Source organism: Gopherus flavomarginatus, chromosome 3 (assembly GCF_025201925.1).
Source record: "Gopherus flavomarginatus isolate rGopFla2 chromosome 3, rGopFla2.mat.asm, whole genome shotgun sequence".
Taxonomy (NCBI): domain Eukaryota; kingdom Metazoa; phylum Chordata; order Testudines; family Testudinidae; genus Gopherus; species Gopherus flavomarginatus.
The window spans coordinates 26,780,446-26,804,621 of record NC_066619.1 but is presented as its reverse complement, the minus strand read 5'-3'; the positions used below and the strand labels follow the sequence as shown (position 1 = coordinate 26,804,621).

The 24,176-nt window shown below is 38.3% G+C and overlaps 1 protein-coding gene and 1 long non-coding RNA gene across 4 annotated transcripts in view; one reads left to right on the top strand and one right to left on the bottom strand.

Annotated features, from left to right (window-relative positions):
• The window catches only part of NIPBL (NIPBL cohesin loading factor), a 309,341-nt gene extending 290,983 nt beyond the window's left edge, over nucleotides 1–18,358 (bottom strand). The window contains exon 1 of one of the 3 annotated variants that reach the window (XM_050943765.1): nucleotides 18,031–18,358. The gene's annotated coding sequence lies outside the window, so the exon portion shown is untranslated. The remainder of the gene's footprint in view (nucleotides 1–18,030) is intronic. The other 2 variants (XM_050943763.1, XM_050943764.1) reach the window with 2 other exon arrangements.
• A 217-nt stretch (nucleotides 18,359–18,575) lies between these two features.
• Nucleotides 18,576–21,500, top strand: LOC127046621 (uncharacterized). The gene is made up of 2 exons (XR_007773133.1): nucleotides 18,576–19,698; nucleotides 21,074–21,500. It is a non-coding gene; the product is annotated as an uncharacterized LOC127046621 (long non-coding RNA).
• Nucleotides 21,501–24,176: the final 2,676 nt, after the last annotated feature.

Genomic DNA, 24,176 nt, shown 5'->3' with positions numbered 1-24,176 from the left:
TCAATACTGATGTACATGGGCAGAACTGCAGAGACAAATTTATAGAATGCATAGGGCCATTAGTCTTCTGCCTTAATTTAACACAATTCACACGAGCAAATCGAAGGTTCCTTGTGGATCTATTTTTTTTTTAAAAAGAGAGATGTCAGTATTTAAGCAAGATTTAGTAACCTGAAAGTTCTGGAATGAAGTAACTGTCAAAATCAAAAGAACTGAATCCAATATCTGTAACTTTAGGTTAGATGCAGCTGTGCCATTGTAGTGCATCTGAAGAGGCTTCCCCTGCAGCATAATAAAACCACCTCCAGGAGAGGTGGCAGCTCTATTAGCAGGAGAACTTCTCCTGCTGACATAGCGCTTTCCACACTGGGGCTTAGGTCAGCGTAACTTACACTGCTCAGGAGGGTGGTTTATTCACTCCCTTGAGCAACATAAAAGTTATATCCACATAATCTGTAGTATAGACAAGCCCTTTAATTATTTTGATGGCTAATAATAGCATGACTTATTCAAAACTGAATACTCATTTACCATACCATGTTAGCATTAAAGAAACTGTCAACTCCAGTTAAACAGGCCTGATAAAGCTATTTCAATCGATCCAGGAACACCAAGATTCTGAGTGCCCTACAAAACTGCATAAATTCATCAGTAGGGCCCTATCAAATTCATGGCCATGAAAAACGTGTCACAGACTGTGAAATCTGATCTCCCCCCATGATATCTGGTCTTTTGTGTGCTTTTACCCTATACTGTAAAGATTTCACAGGGGAGACCAGCATTTCTCAAATTTTGGGTCCTGATCCAGAAGAGAGTTGCAGGAGGGTCATAAGGTTATTTTAAGGAGGTCACAGTATTGCCACCCTTACTTCTGTGCTGCGGCTGGAGAGTGGCGGCTGCTGACTGAGGGCCCAGCTCTGCAGGCAGCAGTACAGAAGTAAGGGTGGCAATACCATACCAGGCCATCCTTACTTCTGTGCTGCTGCTGGTGGCAGCTCTGACTCCTGGCCAGCAGCCGCCACTGTCCAGCTGCCCACCTCTGAAGACAGCACTGCCACCACCAGCAGCGCAGAAGTAAGGGTAGAAGTACCACATCCCCGCCCCATAATCTTGCAATTCCCCCACAACTCCTTTTTTGGTCAGGACCCCTACAATTACAACACCATGAAATTTCAGATTTAAATAGCTGAAATAATTAAATTTACGATTTGTAAATCCCACAACCGTGAAATTGATCAAAATGGATTGTGAATTTGGTAGGGCCCTCTTCATCAGGTGGTCTAAAAGTAGGTTCTCAGTTTTTTGCTCTCCTCCCATCCCTCTATCTACAATCTGATAGGCAATTTTCTACTGCAGTAGCACTCAGGCGGTTCAGTCAGGATCAGATCTCTCACACTAGGTGACCTATAACACAAAGGAAGACACGCTCCCTGCACTTTTCCTGGGAAAGAAATAAGTTTCACATTTTATCTCTAAACCAATAAGACTTGTGATAAGAAATTCTTAACTCTTGTGGAAGAAAACTATACAGCCAAGGTCAGCCTCCAAGGAAGACATCTCTCACTTTCACTGGTCACAAACTATGTCAATCTTCCATCGTTTCTGAATGTGAATGTTATAGTAAGCCATAGATGCGGAAGGAGATCTCCAAAACCATCAATAGCCTAAGATACACCTATCAAAGTGATAAAGTACTTTAAACTTTAACCAGGTAATTCAATGGGGAACCAGCAGAGGCCTAACCCAGTATTCAACTAAAGGGCTATGCTTGTGACTATGTAATGCTAAGCAGACAGGATACTATAAGCTGAAACTTTTTAAGAGTATTGTTTTCATTTCCAGATTCCAAGTGTTGTAATAATTAACCCCACAGGTCAAAAAATGCATGAATTGAATACTGTGATTAACTCTGCATCTCTCAGAATGCGGCGTACGTCACCTGAGCAGCTATAGGTAGAAAGTGGCATTTTTAGCAACTGACTGGTTTATCCAGCACCAGTGTTGAGACCAAGGGGACCCAGGCTGTGCACTGATTTGATAACTGGGACAGAGGAGAGGAACTCAGATGCCCTCTGCTGATAATTTAAATTGCTGGAAACATTTAAAGAGCTTAGCCCTCTTCTCTACTGTATCACTCCCACATCTTATCCTGGTTTACCTTAAACCTGCTGATCTTTAAGCATGTGCTGATCTCACTCAGTGCCAAAACAAGGGCGAGGCGAGTGAGGCACTTACCTCGGGCGCGCAAAGCGGAGGGGCGCAGCTCTACCGCCGCCAGTTCTTAAGCAGCGGGTCCCTGAGTCCCTCTCGAAGGGAAGGACCTGCCACCAAAATGCCACTTCATTCATTCTTCAGCAGCAAGTTCGCCAAATTGCTGCCGAAGAGCCTGGAGCCAGCCCTTGCCTCGGGCACAAAAATTCCTTGTTATGGGTCTGATCTCACTCAGGCATTTGGAAAAAAACTGGGAAATGGTATTATACATTTGACTTGAAAGAGATGGAGAGCTAAGTGTCATCTAGCTACTGCTGGCTACGGCACACAACCTCTTTCAGTAATTTAACAAATATATATTTGATAGGGAAACTTCCATAGAAAAAGGGAAGTCATTCTTTCCCATAGCATTCCCAATAAAGACATAAAACACATGTAGGCCCTCAATAGTTTTTGGAAAATACAGAAGAAGTGCCATTCTAAATCAGCAACATTTTGGAAAACTATTTTTTAACATGTGAATGGGACATTCCTGTCTTAAGTCAAGTCTCTGCCATTTCAGCCACTGCAAAAAATGTATTTGTCCATTGAATATATAATAAATTGTTTCCTTGGTTGCAAACATGAGAAGTTCCTGCATTTTTCAACACACTCCTTACATTTTATATACACAGATGAGGCAAGCAGAAAGTGAAACTATTCAATCATGCCTGTGCATCTGTATAGGAACACTTCTCCATGAGCAGCACTTTAAATTAGGAAAGATGACAAAATCCTCAAAGAGTCTGAGCTGTTGCTGCAGAATTGACAAAGAGAGCATTGTTGTGCACGAGTACAGGCACAAAGTTACTCCAAATGGAAAGGGGAAATGAGCTAGTGATTGCCACAGACTCTCAAATGTGAGCATTTTGCTCACTTAACAGACTTGTACCTATTAGAATCTGTCTGGGCATACAGGCTGCAAAAAAAGATTTTTCTGCAATATGTGAAAACTTATCTTTGTCAGTATCTGAATAATCTTCCAACTCAACATATCACAACCGTGCATTAAATAAGACTATAATTGGAACAGTATTTGTAAGTTCTTCAATTTAATTTGTGTCTGTGGTAATGAATCTTCCCCACATTTTCCAATGGAGTAAAAGTGGTTCTCACAAAATAAAGTAAACAGAACTTGAGGGAGAGACAATTCATCTATTGGTTTTATTTCCAATGGCATTTCTGTTTTCCCTACCTCGTCTCCAGTTTGAGAGTCCCCAGAAGAGGATGATTGCCTGTGCTCACGTACACTAGCTCTTACCCACTGTGAGAGCATAGCAGTTTGGAACAGACTAGAATCATACAACTCTAGCAACTTTCAAATGCTGCTTTCAGTATCATGGAGGAAGTGCTACTGTACAGGACCATAAGCATAAATGAACAGACTAATGATTTGGCAAATATACATGAGGAGGGAAAGCATGATATTACCATGATCCAAACTCAATTTAAACCCTTATGTTTCAAACAGAGTTGCTAACTTTGAGAAAAAAATGTCAGAGTTTTTTTAATGTATATAACCCAGTAAAGCTATATTAATGGTCTTTACACTAAGAAAATATATTTGACAATGTTAATAAGAAAATGTATAAGTGCAACATAACTTCTAATATCAAGTAACTAAGAGAATATACCTATAAAACTACAGCTTGTCTGTTCTGCCATAATTCCCCTATTAGGCCTTGAATCATTTTTCTCGTGTAATGTTTAACAGTAGCTAACTGCAATAAAGTTGTATGTTCTATAAGAATGCCAAAAACAGGAAATACTTTTCCAGGTCACAGCCAGGAAATGGACTCTGTTGTGATAGCCATGAGATACAGTGGATTTTATCTTCTAACATTTCTTGGGCCACCTACTTAGCAGAAGTTATAATAGCTATGGAGGTCAAAAGATTCAACGTTGTTCAGAGCTCTCTAAAGCGGACTGTCACAAGATAGAGGGAAATGACAGGGAAAATTAAAGCAGATGCATGTCCAATGGACTTGAAAAAGCATCTTATAGCTACTATATTATGTTAAGGGCTGGAAAAAGGTACCACTCATCTAGTAGCTGAAGGACTAAGTGTAATATCCAGATTTCAGGAGAACAGGGAGAACGGATTCCAGTAAGCAAGGACAAAGTACTGATCAAATACCCAGCTCCCCTGGCACCAACTGATGAAGAGTGAGAGGTGCTTGGATTTCTCCCAGACTGCTGTCCCATGTACCCTGCCTGAATACTTTATCTTTTTTTTTTAAATCAGCCTTTGACTAATAAATGCCTTATAAATTTGAAGTTTTATCTCCTCAAGCTCTTTGAAGAGACTAGGAACTTGCTCCCTCTTCTCGTCCCTCCACAGCTTCTTGGTTGCTTTGAAAAGTATGGGAAAAAATGAGGTATCTGTTATTCAATCCAACATCCTCACCCCCAAAACACACACACACTTTTGTGTCTCCTCCTCTCTCCATTGGATAACTCCAGTACTTATTTTGGCTGCTGGTCATAGGTCTCCCCAACAGCAGCAGCAAGCAATTGACAGTTCTTGACAATTTATTTACGGCCCATAGGATTCTGAATAGTAACTATGAACCTCATCAGTTTTGATAACTGCACTCTGCTACTGCCAAGCACAGTTACAAAATAGGAGAGGCACTGGAGTAGCTCTCGGCAGGCTAAAAAAGGTGACACTGCATTATTTTACGCTCTGTTTATATTTGGTAACTTTCGTTAAAAAAAGTTTATAGCCCAAATGTAAGATTAGATTCTGTAGCAGCTAACAGTGTAAATCTGCTTCACGCAAGGCACTGGATTTTTCAAGTCCTAGACATGTTTAATTATAGACTGTGACAATAAGAAATAAGTTCTCAAATCTGATGAGCTGAACAGGAAGTAGATTATGAACATTAATGTTTGGGAGGTTTCTGAAGAGAGAGTGCATCAAATGTGGCAAGAGGCAAGTGTATATATAAGTGTGGCTAACAGATTTTTTTGCATCCATTGTCTCGTTTTAGTAGTTCTCACACATGGATAGCTTTAAGCACTTGTACACCATCATACAAAAGTTCCATAAAAGTTTCAAAATAGAAACTAAATCAAATCAAATTAACTGTTGCTAGAACTAAATCAAACTAACCAGCCAGACCATTAAAAGCCACATACCTGTATCAAACCTTACTTTTCCAAAAGCCAACGAAATAAGATGTACATTGCAACACAAGGCGTATGACAAAATTTTGTCTGCTATACTATCATTAAACATTCAGAAAGATTTGAATCTCTTAACTGTGATATAAATTACTTTAAAGTGGAAAAATAAGTATGGTAAAAGGTTCAAACGCACCTAGATGACTTAGGAGCCTAAGACCCGTTTTCAGAAATGATGTAGGTACTTTGAAAGTCAATAGGGTTTAGACTCCTAATTCATTCAAGCACTTTTTAACATATTACCCCATAATATTTAACATATTACCCCATTCTGACTATCCTGCAATGCTGTCAAATATAGGGAAGAGGTTTTGAAGATGCTAAAGGATAAACATCAGGAAACTAAATTTCTTCCAGTTACCTACCAGACCCACTGAATGATAAAAGGCCAGATTATGCCTAGCTATTATAGATTTGCAAAATGAGGATGGTGCAAGTGGCTTCCCCAACTTGTGCCATGGCACAATTGCAATTCCTTGAGTGCAGTTACTGCTCCATCCAGCACCTCTTGATGAACACATCATCCAAAACGGAGGAGAGGTCCAGCCATTCCTATCCCAGTCACCCTTCCTTTGCATGAGCATACAGAGCTAAACTTAAAGGACAGAACAACAGATCCATTCCCCACTGCCCTCCATGAGCTCCCTCTATGGTGATATGGCTCCATGCTACTTAATGTGGGTATGATGTTAAAAGCCACAACTGAGTCCGAATTATGCTGATAATTTTTGTCAATACTACAAGATTAAAAGCATGCCTACTCAAGAAAGTTGCACCAGTATAATTTAACATGTGAATTTAAACTGATAGTTCAGCTGGTGCAAAAGGTTATATGGACACATATTCTGGTGTAAAAGTAGCTTATTTCAATTTAGTTAAACCTGTTCCGTATTGAGCTTAGCTAAGAGTGTTCAAACAGCCTTTTGCCTTTGTTCAACAATATCTGTTTAAAAACCAATTCAGATTATACTGGTGCAGATCTATACTGGTAAAGAAGCTCTTAGCTATCAAAGCAAAATGAGAAAATGTAGTTGCCAAATTTTGTACATCGAAAAGAGCACCAAAGAGTAATTATTTAGTAAGTTAAGAGCACTTTTGCTTTAAAACAAACTGTGCAGTAAGTTATTTGAATTTTTTATTTTATAAATGTTTGCTTTTCTTATGGGCAGAATATGACCAACAAAGAGGTTTGTTGCAGACTTTCTTTTGGATCATTTGAACCTCAAATGCTATATGTTATGAAATCTGCATCAGGATATTTTTAGGAGGATAAATACATGGTAGTAAACCTTAACACACGCATGCAACCCCAGTTATCTTATGAAATACACAAGCTATGATGACCATAGGCCAGTAGTTTATCTTGGAGTTTGTTCTATTATAGCCACTGCACATTTAAATTAGGAATGCATGATGGTCATGAAGGCAAGTTCCATCTATTATATCACCAACAGAACAAGAACGGAGTTAACCACAGACAACTTATGATCCTCATCAAGAGACAAGATTGTTACTGTTTTCGTCATTGTTTGCTTCTTTCTGAAATATAATAAATATCTAGGTACAGAGAACATTGTTAATGATAACAGTGTTCTTTAAGTGGGCTTTTGTTGTATTGAAGTTTTTTATGTTAGTGTTCTGGTACAGTTTTAAGATAGTGAATTTTTCTGCATGCCAGAGGGAACAGAAAATGTGAACAAGCCATGTCATTCTGATGTCAGAGAACAGTAAGATATCAGTAGAGTCAGTGTGCAAGTGTGGTGTAGATTTATCCTGGGATTAACCTAGAAGAACTAATATACCTAATTTAGTTGGTGTATATTATACATATTGTGTTCCAGTTATGAAGACCATGGATCACTTGTTTTGAGTCTTCACACCCAATAGGCAGAACGTAACACTGAAAAAGAATTGGATTTGTTTTTGACCAGACACTTAGCTCATATATATTATAGAGCTAAATCCTGTAAGAAAGGATGAATTTATTAGCGCCGCTTCCCTAATCATATAATATAAAAAGTAATGCTGATCTACTAATATGAACAAGTCCTATAATCTTGAATGTTAAAATATTGGCCATGAGTTAATTAGTGAAACATTTAAAAATAGTTAAGACTCTCTAAATGTAAAAGTAAGCATATTTTACCTGTCACATATCTGTGAATTTTCCTTGCTTTTATTGGGTTGCAATTTTAACTTCTTAAATGCAAACTTTTGGGGTATTTTATTTGCTGGATTAAACAAATAGTATAAAGTACATTCTATTAATACAGCTACACCTCTACCTCAATATAATGCAACCCAATATAACACAAATTCGGATATAACGCGGTAAAGCAGTGCTCTGGAGGGGCGGGCCTGTGCACTCCGGTGGATCAAATCAAGTTCGATATAACACGGCTTCACCTATAAAGCGGTAAGATTTTTTTGGCTCCCAAGGACAGCGTTATATCGAGGTAGAGGTGTACAAAATCTATTTTATTTTCTAAAATACAACCAGCAGAATAAAGACTCAGGACCAGAGACATAGTCCCAACACCCAGACTGAGTAGCTAGGTTAGGTCAGCACTGGGCAGATGGAGAAGAAATCCTTTCTCCCAATGTTAAAGAACTGCTCTTGAAGACTACTTCAGCCTACAGAGTCAGTCTAGGAAGATGCACATAGAATCTGTTCAGCCCTGCCTCAACCCAATCCAGAGATGCTACATCTATCTCACGTGTGTTGCTGTGCAGACAGCCTGTGCAGAGTGATTCACATCATCCCATACCTTATATTGATGGAGAACGGAACTTGTCTTGGCCCTTATTGCAACCAGACTTTTTTACCACAAGATCTAGCCAGCACCACTGTTCTAAGTGAGGCCATTGTGAACACGAGCCAAGTCCTTCTGCTACAAAAGCATTAGGAACAGCCAAAAGTCACCATGCAAGTAAAATGAAAAAGTCATCAAATATACTGCAGACTAAATTACTCAAGATATTATATATCTTAATTACTCTGAGAAAAAATAATAATCCAAAAATCAAGCCCAAGAGACTTTCACATTTTCAGGAGGAACTAATTTGAATGAACTATAACTAATTCAGATTTCTTTTTTGTTTCTTTTTCATGCTACTCATGATACTCTGTAAAAGAGTAAGTGACTCCATCAGATTTTACAAGTTCTATTCTACTTAGAGAAAATGAAAATTACCCCACATGCACAACTTTTAAACACAATATAAAAGTACTGCACATACCTGTTTAAGGCAAAATAGTTAACCTACATCAAGGGCTAAGAGCCACTTTAGTCCTTTCAGAAATGCTTAAATTACGCAAGCGTGAGAATGTAACAAATTTTTTTGACTGAACTTCTGCAAACGTAAAATTTCTAAAGATGTGTATGCCAAGTTTTAATTAAGACTAAAGGTTTACAAACAAGCACAAGTTTATCAGAAAAAGGCTGAAAATTATAGCTACACAAATGGTGTAACACTAATTTATCCTTTCCAAATGAAGTGTAGTGATTATTAATCCTGGTTCAATAATGTTGTATTATGTGTTTTAACATGTATTTAGAACTAATTCTATAGCTTAAAACATAATTTTTACATTTAAAGTATGAATTCTTGGTAGGAAAAAAGGAGAAACTCATCTAGTGTTGCAACATAATCAGATTGTGAAAGATATACAGTAGTATTCAGTATTACATGATTTAAGCAATTTTGGGAACACAGGTACCCTACAACAATTCTACTGCTTTGTTCTTAACTAGGGGACATTTATACTTTTTTAACCACAAAATGAAAAAGTGAGATGTTTCAAAAATGTACTTAAAAGGTACACCTCAGATGCAACATCCCATCCAGTTGGAAGAAAAAATAAGCGGGGGACAGACGGAGCACAAGAGTGAAACTGAGAACCTAATCCTTCAGAATCTTTATCAGTCACAATGATGCACACAAGAGAAAGAATCCAGATTGGCTATCAGAATCCAGGCTAAATTTGCAGTATTTGAAATCAGAATGTCTTTTTTTTAAATTTGAAAACTGAGCATGTCTGATCTAGAAATCACTGACACAAACATCAATACCCCATGCCATTTTTTAGTCACTGCAGTTTTAAATTTTTACTAACCTCAAAATAACAGCATAGGAACTACACTTTTCATTGTTTTTACTTAAACTGACATAGTTAGGCCGCTTTAAGATATTAATATTAAATCCAACAGAATTCTGTTAATTTTGTTATACAAATGATATTTTAATGAAATATATACTTATAACACTTCTGAAAGCTAATTATTCCACATGTGAAATTAGCATATTTTAAATTTTAATGCAAAGCCATTTGTTCTCCTCTCCAACACTCCTCAAATTTAAGCCCCGGGTCGAACAATGATGTCAAGCTGACGACCTCCAACGTCAGTGGATCTCCATGAAGACATAGAAGGTCCATCCATATAGATCTCATTACAAAATCTAGACCTTATGGCTAATCACTTGCCAAGTATGGTTTAAAACCTGTTTATGCTCATGACACTGTATACTTAGTTTAAATCTTGAAAAAGTGTTTATGGTAGGTATAAATTAAACATGCTAAATATATATTAATATAGAACATTCATGTTTTTACATTTTTGTATTAAATGTTACTACGTACACAATGGCAATAGATGACATATTTTTCCAAACGGCAGTCTGAAGATTAATTATGTGAAAATTGAGCTGTTTATCTTGCTATATTATGGTAACTTGTTTGAGCAGCAGTTTGAAAGCATCATAAACTATAGCATGTATTGCTTATAATTGGTGATACAATTTATTTATCATTACATTTAAAATTGCTAATTTCAGCACATAGTAATGGATTTCCAACTAGGCTCCAGATTTTTTATTTTCACTGGATACTCTCAGAGTACAAATTAAGGGTCCACTGCTGCAAACCCTTATACACGACTAGTCTTTATTCACAAGTATCCCCACTGACTTCAACAGGCTTCTCACATGAGAAAGTTGGCAGGAACAGACTCTTAGTATTATGTGGAGGTCATGAGTTAAATTTTGTTTAGCTTATTACATCATGATAGCTTGTTTAGGTGGCAATACTTGAGAACATGTTATATTCACACAAATATATATGTGTGTGTATACACACACACACACACAGAGTTAATATTTCAAAGCACCAACATTCAAACAAGTCACCAAAATATAGTAGTCAACAACATATTCAACCACTTGTGTATTAAATCAATTTCGTATTTATTATACACAAAACATTAAAAATTATTAAAGGTAGAAAAGTCAAGCACTCAAAAGGTAGAAAATGCCAGAATTAATGATCTCTGCACATAGTTAGAGGCAGAGGAAACAGCAGTACCTATTGTTAAAATTAGCTAATACTTTAAACACCATGTTTTCGACTCACTTATAACTTTGTCAAACTTTAATCATTTGGGCTGAAATTTGTCATACCCGCTGCATGCCTCAAGCTAATTTTTTTTGAAGTATCTGGAAAAATAATTCAGCTGTTTTTGAAAATGAGGCCAGAGAAAAATGTGAGTTCTCAATATTAATAATTAAAAAAAAGAATCCTTACAACCACATTACTGAGAAGCTATAGCACCTCTATGCTTTGAAACAAGGTCTTGACACTTGGCAGGGGTCATCCTGGGCTTAGAGCGGTACTTCTTTGCTATCCCTATAAAAAGTCTCACAAATTTGGCTGAGTTATAAGTCTCTGAAAATTACTTAACATGTGCTCACTAGAATTTTGTGAAGAGTCTGGCATCAAAATTCTCTAAACATTCAGTTTGTTCTGGACATGCTCCAGCTTAGCAGTGCAGGGACTAAGCAAGTCTTTTCTTCAGTTGCTCCTCCTATCTGTCAGATCTGCTGTGGCACCCAGCACTTTACTGTGCTCTCAATGTTTCCCCGGTGGCATACAAGCAGGATACAGAAGCCACACAACTCAAATGCAGTGGGTGTGAGGACTACAAGCAGGGGTGGGGTTACAAGAGTTTGTAACCATTAGATGACACTTTGAATTTTTAGAATGTAACCCAGAATTTCTGAGACTCAACATTCCTCTGCTGTCTAGCAAATATGTACACTGGACAACATATGGCAACAGCCTCCTACTGCTACCTATTACTCTGGGTAAGTTCAACTGGTAGAAGTCTGTGCTGTAGACCTAAAAATACCAACCTTACCAGTGACCCACGTGAGGAGGGTTAATACAGTTCCACATGATGGAATTTGTTCTTTCATTTTGCTATTTTAAAAATCTAAACCTATGTATGAACACTATGTTAGAGGAAAATTGAGATTGCAAAGCCAAGCAGTCAAATGTAAGGAAATGCTAGAATTAAGGTTGTCCATGCAATTGTAATTTGGCCCCCTTGTGCAGTATGACACAGTAATTACATGACCACATACATTTTCCCTCCACAAGATTCTGCCTCATTCAGTGCACATGGTAAATGGTACTCAGGGAATGAATTAGGCTGTTTGTCTGAATAGGATCTTAGCCTCACTTGCTGCAGAAGTTACAGGTTTGCAGTTAATGAGGAAGAGAACTGTAGAAACTGAAAGGATAGTCTCACCATTAAGGCAGTAGTATGCCACCCTGAAGAAATGAATTCCATCCTTTTTTCTGCTACAGAGTTCCTATTTGATGCTGGGCAAGTCACTTAAACCAAAGTTTTCATAGGTGGCCACTAATTGAGTGTTCATCACTTTTTGGGTGCCCAACATTGGGACACCCTAAACCTGATCTGCAGAAGCACTGAGCACTCACACGTGCAAGTAAAGTCAAAGGGAGCTGTGCTTTGAAAATATTAAGTACTCCAGAAATACTAAGTACTCAGAAAAATCAGGCCCTATGCATCATAAACTGGACATCCAAGATTTATGGACACTTTCTACAATTTTGACCTTAATTTCTTTGACCTTAATCCCCATCAGTAAAATGGGGGTAATCACAGAAGCATAGAAATGTTGGGCTAAAGGGACCTCAACAGGTCATCTAGTCCATATGACTGCATTGAGGCAAGACTAATAATAATGCCATATTACCTCACAGGATAAATTCTTCCAGATTTGTGAAGCACTCAGATACTTCAATGGTAAGCACTACAGAAATCCCATGAGGAAATTAATAATTTTGTATTCTGTGCAGAATTTGGCTGGTGTGTGGTAAAAAATAAATTATGAATAGGTAGTTAGTCAGTGAGCACTGTCCATCCCGAGCACTGAATGAGGCCTGGGTCCTGTGGAAAATAGCAGTATGTGATAATGTAACTAAAGATAACTGCATACACACAAGGGGGCTGAACTAAGGTTGCACTGCGACTTTAATTCTGGCATTTGTTTAATTTTTGAGTCCTTTACTTTGCACTCTTACAATTCTTTTAACAGCTTTTGTACAGGATATGTATATATATGGATAGAGTTCGAATAAAATGTTTCACATCAATGCTTAGCAATACTATTATGCAAAAACTATAGAGACTTACCCATATTTGTAAAGCACTTTGAGACCTATCCATGAAAGAGAGCTATCAAGGGGGAAAATTCTATCACTGAGAAACAGGTAACATTGATTTATTTCAAATACTAATAGCAATATGATGAAACATTTCTAGATTGTTTTTTAATTGAAGGCAAAAAAGACTACTGAAATCTTTCAAGTTTAACATGGAAGAAATGAATATTGAAGAATTGTTCCTTTCTTTATAAGCAGCAAAGAATCCTGTGGCACCTTATAGACTAACAGACGTGTTGGAACATGAGCTTTCGTGGGTGAATACCCACTTCCTCAGATGCATGTAGTGGAAATTTCCAGGGGCAGGTATATATATATGCTAGCAAGCAAGCTAGAGATAACGAGGTCAGTTCAGTCAGGGAGGATGAGGCCCTGTTCTAGCAGTTGAGGTGTGAAAACCAAGAGAGGAGAAACTGGTTCTGTAGTTGGCAAGCCATTCACAGTCTTTGTTCAATCCTGAGCTGATGGTGTCAAATTTGCAGATGAACTGAAGCTCAGCAGTTTCTCTTTGAAGTCTGGTCCTGAAGTTTTTTTTGCTGCAGGATGGCCACCTTAAGGTCTGCTAACACGGCTATCCCTCTGATACTTTCTTTATAGTTTGTCTCAAGTGAATTGTAATCTTCAAGTTCTAGCTCTGTGCACTATCAGTGACTATATTTAATTCAACTGAAGTTCCCGTTAATTTTTTATGTACATTTGGGCCAAAATCCTCTCCACTAGTACCAAGGTTTTCTGGGGTGGATAATGGGGCAGGAAGCAAGAGAACCGTAGGTTCTGCATAGCCTCTGCCCAACTCCCTCAAGTTCTACACCCCCCACTCTCTCACCTTTGTGAAGTAGACCTGCACCAGTTCCAACATAAGAGGGCCCTTTGCACCCACTTGAGGTGGGGTTCTGGATTTGCCCCTTAAAGCAAATGCTGCCTATAACTGTAAAGAAAATAAAAATATGCAAATTCAAATAAATGGAGCAGTAAGTCCTCATTACAGTCCTTTAATCATTATTTTTAAAGGGGTGTCTCTGTGATTAAAAAAAGGCCATCTTTTATGCAGTGTCTCCACAGAGAATCCATATCAACAATAGACTTGAAGATGTCTCCATGTAACTGGACTTTTATGATTATTTGATTAATCAAATCAGAAATTAACCCGAATAGCAAATTTTCTAAAAAATGGAAAAAGCAAGATTCAAAAGAAGCAGTACCAAATTAAAATAGTTCTTTCCCTCGTTAAATGCAACAGGGTTTTTTTATTTGTTTGTTTTTTGTGGTATCATGTTCTGAGAAACAAAATAGCTATTCTAACATAGGCTAATCTTTCCCCAGCCCCAACCTAAATCGGAAGTCATCACACCAAAGACTATCCATAAAGTATTGAATACATGTGCACACACAAAGAGCATATAGTCCAACAAATATTTTCTAGCAACAGACTATTTACCTGAATTCTTAATTTCAAGACTTAAGAAATTTCTTCTCTACTTCTAGATACTGAGGCTGCACAATTTAGTTTCTCTTTCTGAAGCAATTACTGATTTTTCACTAAAATGTTTTGGTTTCTGGAATGGTTCTCATGAACTAAATTTTAATATAAAATCAATATTATTACTTTTGTATTACTACATATGTTTGGCGCACATAAAAGCATCATACATTTAACAGCTTCTTAAGACACTGAAAACTGCAAAACAACACCTTTTTCAATCCCTAGCCAAAACCATTTCCTGGTTTAACTGGCATCTCTTTCACCTATTACTCTTCAAAGTATTTTGTATACAAGTGCAAGAGTATCCAGAGGGCTCAATCAGCATCAAGGATGCCTTGTCCTAATTATCAGACATACAAAAAATACAGTCCCTGACCCAAAGAAATAACAATCTAAGGCCTCGATGCTGCAGTTAGATCCCAGAGTGCCAATGAAGTCAACAGGGCTCCTCATAGAGCAAGAGTCACTCCTTGTGTCCAATTGCAGAATTGGGGCCTAAAATTGATTGTACTGGCAGGTTTACAATTCTGGGTTCTGTTTTACTTTCCCAAATAAGAGAAGTATACTGTTGTTACCTTTTAAAAATGTTTAAAATGATTTAAGCTAAAATATACCTTCAACCTGAAACCCAGGTTATTTTAAAAAAATGTAAAGACAACTTCAGGAAACACATCTTTGCCTAAGTCCTCTTGCCAATTTTTGTGGGAATCAAATTGTGTAAAAAAAAAAAAAAAAACACATAAATAGGAGGAGAAACAAAGTGACTATACATGGAAAAGAAACTACAACATACACTAAGTGCTGTCAAATGTACAAAATAAACTGAAAAACGTTTCTCTGTTCTCTTTCAGTTTCAACTAACACATCTAGGATTACTTTAACACTAAAATAAAAATCACTTCTGTCTGACAATTAAAAGTTATGTGCTTAACATAGTTACTTAAGTAAACAGTTCCCATTTTTCAAGAAATTTTCTTCTTGGACACTTAGCTGTTCTGACAAATGGAAGTTGGCAAGCCATTTCTTATGATTAGGGGAAAATAGGCATGAAAATTAAATACTTCTGGTTTTCCACAATTTTTAAAATTTCATTTTGAAAATGTTAACTAAATATTAACTTCTCTCAGTAAAGTGTGCACAGTAAGTACTTTTAATTTCCAGATGCTGATATATTTTCTGAAACTAAAAAATATTTGAACAAGTAGCCCATGATTACCCTAGTAATTCAAAATTAACTACACTGCATATCCCTAGAGGAAAAAAAATAAGAAAAAAAAATCACAAATACACAGTCTGCAATTCACAGGTTTGTCTATAAACATGTTTTTCATTTTTCATGTATATTAATTTTATCCAGAAACATATATGTTTGGGGATTTTAAAAACAAGCAATAAACAGTGTCAGAAGAGAGAAACTTGACAGGAACTATATGGAAGCTCAATTCCTATTCATATCTCGCATCTTTCAAGTCAATTGCCTTATTTAATTTAAATTACTGAAATTAAAGTGTATAAATCAAACAAGTTCATTAGCAGTCATCTAATCGAAACTAATTTTTGCTTGTTCCAGAGACTTGTTTTTTTAAAATGAGGAGAGAAACCCTAGGGCCAAAGTCGCTTCCTGATGATGCAAATTACTCAAGTACAACAACTGTTTTTGTACAGTCCTTTCTTTCCTGTAAACTAGAGCTACATCGGCCTCCACACACTCTGTGGCCCAAAAGAAAACAGCAACTCAGTTACACACAGACACAGGACAATTTGAGACAACTTGCAGCCCTCTCTGCAACTCAAAGTTTAAAAATAAAAGCTGCTTTATCAAAGTGTAAATGGTTCCTCTCCATGCATGTAGGCCTGAGGCCCTGTTGCAAACAGTGTCTCACAGGACCAGGCAGCACAAAGACAGGAATGGGAGATTAGTGGGAGGGAGGGAGGCCGGGATTGGGGCTCAGCAGGATCTTCAGGCTTTTTAAAATTCAAACTGCTCCCTGACCAATACAAATCACGGACACGCTACTGACTACTACTACATGGATTTACAGCATTAAAAACACGCCTTCTACGTGACAGCTATATTAACTTCAATCTTTTAAACATGTATCAGGGCAGAGAGGCAAGATAACAAGGTTGAGTAGGAAGACCCTGAACACAAAACAAAGTTACTTTTAAAGACACATTAACCACTTAATGTTACAAGAGATCTCTCTGAAGAAGAAGAAAACCTACTACAACATAATGAAAGTTTATTGTGCAATATTGCTACATTTTAACTACTTGAAAATTTCCTTTCAATATCAAATATGAAACTTAGTATCAAAACAGCTTGATCAGAGCAAATTTTCACCAATGATGCAGTTTTATTGGACGTATTTTACAGGTTAACAGCAGTTACTTTAAATTTACCAATTTTTTTCAAAAGTATTCTCAACTCCACTACACATTAGTCCAAGGTTTACTTTACTATAAATGACTTACACCATCTACTTTTAAAGAACTGACACTTATCACAAGTCATTTACAGACACTTTTGACCTGTTACGGTGACACCTACTTATACAGTCAAACATCATGGACACAAATAGCAAATAACAATTCCAGGACCTCAAAAGGATCTGACCTGACAAGAAAGGATAGCTCTTACCCTAAAAATATGGGATTCAAATTGGATTAAAGTAAGATCCCAGCTTTACCTTGATCTCTGAAATATCATACATTTTTGTTCTATGCACAACCCCTGCCCATTTATTCACAAGTTATCAGAAAGCATAAAACAGTATTTTTGTATATTACTTATTCATGGAATATATATAGTCTCTAAGTTTATATACTATATTAATAACCAACATGATATTCCATGTACATTTCCTGGGGTCTGCAGGTGTTCATGGTGTCTCAATCATTCAACAAGGACTAATTGTATTCTATAAATAAAAGCAGTGATTACAGTGCGAGTCAATTACGATATAGAGAGGGGTTCAATCCTTTAAACTGTACAAATCCATGTGTATTAACTTTTGAATGTTCAAACTGGAGTTTGTTTAAGGAGAGATCATGGTGAGGATAGGAGGAATATTTGTTTCTGGGTATAATGGAAATATTTATTTCTCCCTACTCCTCACACTGCTCTCTCCAGGTCCAGAAGACTCTCTGGGCTGGTTGCGCTGGGACCTTTCCCCCCTGCCACGCTCGCCCTAGTGAAGTTGTAAATATGGCAAGGGATCGTTGCACATTTGCTGTTAATTGTATTGTTTCCTGCTGCTGCTCTCCGGGTTGAGGCCTGTCACTGAGAAGCCGCTTCGCCTCTCTAATCCCCGAGCTGGAGTGAAGGCGCTGGCCGGCGGCCTGCGCCCTCCGCCGGGCCTGAGCCTCCCGGCAGCCCGGCAAGAGCCAATCTCCTCCGCCAAACCCTACAGAGAGGGAAGAGGGTTGTGCAAGGAACACCTCCGGCTGCCCCCACTCCCCCTCTATCCGGGTAAGAGCTAATCCCCTCTGCTCCCGGCAGAGCTGGGCCGCCTGCGCTGGAGGCCCGGCCCGCTGCTGGAGAGGGCAGGGAGGGGAAGGGGAGACAAGGAGGGGGAATTACCTGAGCAAATCGGCGTCTGAATCCAACGAGAATCCGAGAGAGGGGGAGAGGAATCCGCCCCCCTCCCTCCTCAGAGGAGCCGCCGCCGCTGCTGGGCCGCCGCCGCCGCGGAGCAGGAGGCGGAGGGGAGATAATATAACAACAATAATCCGGGCCGGGAGGGGGGCTGGCTCCTCTTCCGTCTCCTCCTCAGTGCAGCGAACATGTAGAGCCGGAGGGTGAGCGGCCGAGACAAATCCCTTCCCCCTGAGCCTGCTTCACAACATCAACACGGGCCGGGCAGAACCGGTTCCGAGACACACACCGACCCGGGGGGGGGGCGCTGCCACTGGCCCGCCGCTGCCGCCACCGCCTCTCCCTCTGTGCGTGCGAGTGTATGCGAGCGGGGGAGGGGGGGAGTTTGGGCACGGTGAGTCGGTACCGAGCGGGGGGGGAGGAGGGGGAAGGATCCTGTGTGTGTCTCTCTCCCTCTCAGAACAAAATGCCGACCGGAAGTGCAGCTGCAGGAATGACTCCCTCCACCGGCGCCAAACACCAACAGCCTCCCCCTTCCCGCTGCCTCCTCCTCGTTCACTCAGCCAGCCAGCCCTGTTTCCGCCACCGCCACTGCTTTCCTCCCCTCCCTGCAACACACAGCAGCTGGAGCTTCTCCGTCCGCTTCGTCTCGCCTCTCGGCTGCCACAGCTGATGTCCCTCTCCGTCTGTCTCTCCCTTTCTCCATCCTTCCTCTGCCTCCGAATTTCTCTTTCTTTTCCCGTTATCAGCTAGATGAATCCGACTGGAGTTTGGACTTAGGCCTGCGCTAAGAAGAAGGGAACCTGCGATCTGTGAAGAGGGGATTTTTAAAGAAGATTTTCTTTTAATGTTGATGAGAAGGACTTTAAATGACTGCAAAATCCTTCCTCTCATGAGAGTCTTGAAAAGGGGCATTAAGATGAATCCCAAAAGAAGACAATCTTCCCTCCCCGAATGACTGCGATTTAGCAGACCTGGAAACTTGCTGGATCTTATTTTATTGTTGTTGTTGTCCATGTGTGTGTTAAGATGCTGTTGTAGCCGGATTTGAAACATCAGATGCTGAGAATGTTGCTGTGTATGGATGAGTATGGTAACCGAATAATTGATTTTTAAAATCAGCCTTCTTGAGCAAGTGCAGAGAAGGGGAGAGATTGCTGTTGAAGTGAAGGCTCCTTGGCTAGAAATTGAAATGTTTGTTGCCAGATTTTCCTAGAAAAGACTTTACTAGGCTAATTTTGTGTTGTGAAGGAATCTTTGGCGAAGGCAACAGCCCTAGGCAGAAGGCTTCTCTATTTTCTGTTCGGGCATTGTGTGTGATCATACCACAGGATAGTACGAAGTGTGTGTCGCTCGTTTACGATGGGTTAACCGCCTCTTTTTTACTCACTATTGAGATTCCGATCCTGCAGTCCTTACTCACACGAGACTCCAGTTGACGTCAACAGGAGCTTTTTTTGAGTAAGGACTGCAGGATTGGACCATACAATTGGACAGTAAGTACCTGTAAATGTCGTGGAATGCATCCTTTCGGCTATGGATGGACGTAGTTTACACATAGGAGAAATGCCTTCTAGATCATGCATTGCTCTTACATGTAATGCAACTGGATCCTCTCCGACCTCTTTGTGATGATTGCTTGAATAATACCAGGTATGTCTCCACCACCGTTTTAAAAACGTGGCGTTCCCTCTCAAATTGAAAACTAGTTCATAGTGTCAGAGTGCAAGATAATGTTTTTTAAAACTACATATTTTTGAGTGAAGGCAGTAGGAGGGATATCTTTCTTTAGTGCTGTATTGATGATACTAATTTCATATGGATAAACATACATAGGTTTAAAGGGACAGACAACTTAAACCACACTTTTGTCTGAAATTTGTTACCTACACTTGTTCCAAATAACCATTTAGGCCCTGATCCTGCAAATGCTTTTGCATTGCATGTAATTTTAAGCACGTATGTATCTGCAGAATCAGGGCTTTCATTAGTTATTCCTCTTCTTTTTGTGGATTGTTCACAGAGTAATGGGAGGAGAAGGGAGAGCCAAGCGTATTACCTACCTGAAACTACTTTAACTTCTTATTAATTGATTAGAGTCGAGTTTTTGAGTCCTCTAAGTGACTGTAATTTATCAATACAATGAAATATCTTAAAATCAATTAATAGATTATAAGGCCAGAAGGGACCATTGTGATCATCTAGTCTAACCACCATTTGTAGGGTGGAATAGCAAAATGCTTCGCTGTAAAATGTGGCTATTAAATGCAATGTCATGGTAATAACATACATTAATATATTGAATTTCAGTCAGAATCTTTGAGTGAGAGTGACTCTTTTCTAATGTCTTATCAACCCTATTTAATTAAATTAGGCAGTAATACTTGGGAAAATTGTCATTTTATTACATTAGATCTGCATCAGAAAAGTAATTAAAGGATTGGAAGCAATGGTTGTTTTGGAAACTATTGTTATGACATGATAGATTCAGAATTACTGTAAAATTAATCTCCGTAAGTAAAAACTAAATATATTTTACTTATCTAAAAGCATTTTGATATAAAGGTTATTACAGTAATAAAGTAAGGTCCTGATCTTGCAATCAGATCCATACAAGTAGATCTCGTAGTCCATTGTCTTTATTGGACTCCACATCCAAGCATAAATATCGGGTCATATATGTCTACAGAACAATTTATTATACATAGATTCATCATGTTAATATGATTGATATCCAGGAGGAAGGGAGATTGTGGTGTCATGAAAGTTATAAAAACACAATGTTACAACAAAAGTGAATTGCAGGTGATAAGTCTGCAAAAGTTTTACGCCTCATCTTGCTTCCTTTGAAGTCAGTGGAAGGCAGTTAAGACTACATCTTTTCCTTTAAATGACAAATGTATGGCTATTATCACTGTAAATGTAAGATCATTATTACTCTAAGTGTGCACACTTCTTTAATTTTCTGACTACTTGTTAGAATGAATAAAATAAGTATGCACTGTAATTTTTCCATTTGTTTTTACAGGATCTGATGTAACATATCCATTCAAGTTTTTCCTCATTTTAAGTTCTGCATGGTGTACTCTAGTAGTGGATAGAGCACTGGAGTGGAACTCAGGAGACCAGGATTCTATTCCTGTCTCTACTATGGCCTGCTGGGGTGACCTTGGGTAACTCACTTCATCTCAGCTTCCCGATCTGTAAAAGGAGGATAATGATACTGACCTCCTTTGTAAAACACTTTGAGATCTCCAAATAAAAAGTGATATTTAAGAGCTTTTTATTATTACCATTATTTCTGTTTAATGATTAGTCAATTCAAATGTAATATGTACTGATTTCTGCACAGAATTTTTTGGAAGGTCATTGATGTATCTGCATAAATAAAAAGCCCTTACAAGACAGTTTATATTTTTAAATAAATAAATAAAACTTGCTGGCAATTTAAAAAACTTTTGTGCACAATTTTGGGAATTCATTGCATATATGCTCTATGGGTAGAATGCAGTGTAGCTCAACTAGTGTTCTAAATGTATCAAGTTATTGAGGATTTTGGTATTAAGTCCGAGTTACAGTAGTGAATAGGAGGAAGGCAATGATTAATGCTATTTGCCAAGAATGTAAATATAAAGTCATGCTTATTGCATTGACTTTTATCCACAGGCACATACAATTGCACCATATAATTAATTCACTGGGGACTATTCATCTTGAGAAGTAAATAACCTTAAGGTCAGGTGAAACTTTCAGTGATACAGAAAAAAAAACAGAACAAAAAACAGCCAAAGTAGCCTGCAGCATAGGGAATAAGATATGTGTACAGATAATCATGTTGTGATTTTCAGGTTTACAATCTGGAAGTGACCATTTATTTTCTCTGATATAGGAACTGAGTGTAAAATTCTATCCCATTTCAAGTTTCCTTATACTAGTTCCTTAGTATAATCAAGCAACAGGAAATTCAGATAACATAGCACAAAATTATTTTTTTTTCTGTAAAGTAACTACAAAACCTTTCCCCCCCCCCAGTCCAGAAGCTCTAAGACTCGTTTTAGTAACTTGCATTCATACAATTGTATTAAGAATTTTTATTTTTGTGTGAAATGTTCAAGCCATGTATAATTATAGAGAGCAAATTGTGCCCTTCTGTAGGGGAAAAACATAGAAAGCTACAAAACTCACAGAGTTTCAGTTTAGAGTTATTTCCAAATAATCCTATTAGGAGTGGATTCTAACCTTTAGATATCCAGATGTCACAAGATCAGTATTTATACAAACGTTCTTTGGAAGCATCCACAAAGGGCTCCCTGTGGCTAATACTCCAGCCAAGCAGGCGTGTACCTTCTGCACCAAATGCAATTTCTGAGTGAGCTTCAAGGATAGCCCATATAGCAGTAATCCAATATCAAGGTCTTAAGGGAATGGCCAGGGGTAAGGAGATCCACATGAGAGAGAACTGTTCAGTCACTTTACAAGATACAGATGCGAAAAGAGTTTTGTCACTGAAAGAACTTTGAAATCCAGAAAAAGAATATGAGGATGCAAAAGCATGCTGTGATGGGGCGTACCAGGCCCTTCATAGCCCCTTCCTGGAGGACTTATGGTCCTACTACACCTCACCCCAGGAAAGGAGTAGCAAAGCTAGGTCCTTCAACTGTGCCTAGAGAGGCTGCATGAAAGCAGTAAATCAGTGTCCATCAGGCTCAGAGTCCTCCTCTCAGGCCAAAGGAACTTGAGGGACAACCAGAGTTCAGAGAGAGAGGACCTGAGAACTTTAACCATGAGGAAAAAGGTGAAGATAAAGGAGCCAGGTGGAAAGAGGCCTAGGTAAATAGCAGTAACAAATTTAAGTGGCTGCTGTTTATGGGGCTTCTGGGTTGGAACCCAAAGTAGTGGGCAGGCCCAGGTTCTCCCACCAACCACTGGTAAAGTGCTATAAATCTCAAAAAGGAGACAAGACTTGTTTGGAAGCACAAGTGAAGGACTCAATTTTAAGAGCACTGTCCCAAATACACCTTCCAGATACTTCCTCCCCACTTACTAACCTCTGTCTTTTCTGGACTGAGTTTCAGATGGATCTTTTCCGTCAAAGATATTATATTGGCTAGACACTGGAAAAGCAAACACACTCTCTAGGTTTTATGATTAAAAAAAACATCTAATTGCATGATAGTTACATATCCATACAGGGAAAGTAAATTTCAAATCCTGTGGAGCCCCACATGAGAGCTATGAGGATAAATAAGTAAATTCTTAACACACTCTCTGAGATCTTTCTGAGAAGCACTAAAGTAATTCTGTCTATTCTGTCAGGATGTGCAAGTGAATCAGTACATCTTAATGATCAAGGGAATCAAAGGTTGTTAAAGTCAGCATGAACATTTGACTGCTATCCCTTGCAAGATGATGATGGGCTAGATTCACAAAAAAAAAAGGCAAAAAAAATCTTAAAGATAGAAGAATATCTCAATTAGGGATGCATCATATGTAATTTTCAAACAATCATAACTCTTTTAAAAAAAAACAATTATTCAAACTTAGAAAAGTCCATTTTCCATTTAGTGGTTTATTTGTTTTCCAACTTTTCTTCGTTTTTACTCTCCCATATTTTAAAATTGTCTAAATGACTTTTCCCTAAGATTTTCCAAAAATAATTTACCTTTGGACAGAGACAAAGCCTGGAAAGATTCAGTTCAAAACGTGTATGTTGGAGGCTAATAGGGGAAGATCGTGTATATTGTTTTTAAATCATATGTGAGTGAAAATAGGAAGTTATAATGGAAATTGTTTTGAAATCTTAAGTATAATAACCATGGTCAGTGACAGTTACAATGTTAATTTTAAGAATTTAATTTTAATGGAGTTTATCTTTGTATATTTTTTAGAGGTGTATTAATCTACAAACTCATGTTTGTTACTGTTTCAGTTATATTACAGTAATGCTTAGGAGCCCTAACTAGGATTGCATGCATTTTGTTAGGCAGTGTACAAACATAAGAAGATACAGTCCCTGGCCTGAGGAGACTCCAGTATGTATATATGTATCTTTGCCTGTACATTACCGGTGCAAAGATAATCAAAATAATTGGTTACATATGATATATTACTGTAATTTTAGGAAAAATAAT